Source organism: Sinocyclocheilus grahami, unplaced genomic scaffold (assembly GCF_001515645.1).
Source record: "Sinocyclocheilus grahami isolate Dianchi unplaced genomic scaffold, SAMN03320097.WGS_v1.1 scaffold971.1, whole genome shotgun sequence".
Lineage (NCBI taxonomy): Eukaryota > Metazoa > Chordata > Actinopteri > Cypriniformes > Cyprinidae > Sinocyclocheilus > Sinocyclocheilus grahami.
The window spans coordinates 406,525-408,473 of record NW_015506150.1 but is presented as its reverse complement, the minus strand read 5'-3'; the positions used below and the strand labels follow the sequence as shown (position 1 = coordinate 408,473).

Sequence of the window (1,949 nt, the reverse complement as noted above, 5' to 3'; positions counted from 1 at the left end):
TAATAGCAGTCAGCTAATTTTAAATCCATTTACATGTTATGCCCCCTTTTGTTCCACTTTGATTTGATGTTCTTTCTGAACCTCAAAAGGAACCAGAGACACTTCTATTTTTTTTATTTGTTTATGTTCAACACATGCTCTAATTTTATGATCCTGTTACACAAGTCATCTAGACAAATACTAGGGCATAACTATAATCCTGAGCACCGAGCAATAAACACAATCTGAATAGGAATGCTCTCCATCTTCCTTTTCCCTCCTTTACTTCACTTCCTCAGAGGTTAAGCCTGTTGTGAAACATCAGTAAGTTCTGAGTGATAATTTGACAATAAGAGCAGTCTTAAGTCATCAATCAAAACCCTGTTTACGCCCTTTTCAGCAAACATATGCTGACCCAAAAATAACCTAATACTTCAGCTAAGCACACCTGGCAAAACCTAGCTGTAAAACCTAGCTCCACACTCTGTTTGATCTTGTAGTAGTCTCTAGCCCTTACTCTCAACACAAGTTTGCCAAAATGTTGCAGATGCTCAGACTAACTGCCCAAATTGCAGACCAAAGAGGACTGGCCAGGCGTTGTGAGGAACACCCTTCTACCCAGGGCTGACAAGGTCATCATCTTCCTGGCCCGCAACCTCATGGGTCTGAAACAGGAGGTAAATGATCTCAAGCCACAGATCACAGTGGTGGCCCACAAGGACCCCAGCAGAATGGAGTTACAGGAGGAAATCAATAGACTTCAAAAGGCTCTGACAGCTGCTGAACAGCAAGAGCACCTGGAAAAGGTAGCCAGAAAGGACCTGGAAAGGAAACTTTCCCACACAAAATGACTAATAAAGCAGCTAATTCTGAGCTCTTAGACAAAGTTGCCAGAACTGAGACTCTGATCCAGCAGCTGAACAACACTCATGACAAACTTGACATGGTACAAAGAGAACTCAGGTACTCTTATAGGCTGCAAAAGGAAACACAGTGGGAGAGACACCCTACTCCTGCATCCTCACTCAGCAGTGCAAACTCCCTCAGGTCCACCAAGCTACGAAGGGGGGAGCCAGCACTTTCTGCTTAATAAAGACAAAGAAATCTCTTTACAGTACATTTTAATATTATCAAAATTGCCTGTTGGAACGAAGAAATCTTCCTGCATTGCGATAAAGATTGATTTGAGCGATGTTCCTCTTATAATCTTTTAAAGGCCTTAGCTGATTGTACCGTTAGATTGAAGTCATTGCGTATTCCAATTTCATTCAACTACGATCTCACTCCTTTAGGTTTAACCATTAGAGTAGCAATCTAATGCGCGCCTAATGCAGATCTGATCATAAGAACACCGAAAGCCAGTAAACTGATTGGAATGTAAATGGGAGCTTTTAAAACCTTGATCAAGTATATCGTACGATAAGAAACTAACCTGATTTTAACGAAGAAATCCTAATTTCTGTTGTTAGTGGAGCATAGGTATTTTCTGACGACGGAATCTCAGATTAGCAGCTCATATAAATGGTACCAGAATAAATCAGTCTGATCTTGGGCGAAGAAATCCCCTTTTTCAGCACTGTGTAGGTGATCTGAGCGATGCTCCTCATTTCACTGATTTAAGGCCTTATTATGTGTTACGTATCATTGTATTTCATTTTGACTCGCTCATGTGAAACATTTACGTAAAGTTAATGGTGTTATTCTAGCGTAGCTAACTACGAATCTACCATTGCCTGTGAAGTGAATGTGCTGTTTTGATTAGTGAATGAAGTTGTATGGGACACGTCATAACTGACTGTTATGTCCCGCATGAGTTTCCCATGCATGTTCATAGCAGTGCAAGTTCTGCTCCCCTTGCACCTGATGTGAGTTTGCATTGGTCTCCTAGCAACACGTGACCCCAGAAGTGTGAGCAGACTCTTCCGGTTAATCTGACAACAGCACCCACTTCACAGACCTTTGTGTAAACA

The 1,949-nt window shown here is 41.6% G+C and overlaps 1 pseudogene; it reads right to left on the bottom strand.

The window, feature by feature from the left end:
• Nucleotides 1–593: 593 nt before the first annotated feature.
• Nucleotides 594–1,949, bottom strand: part of LOC107564932 (vitellogenin-1-like) — an 8,873-nt pseudogene continuing 7,517 nt past the window's right edge.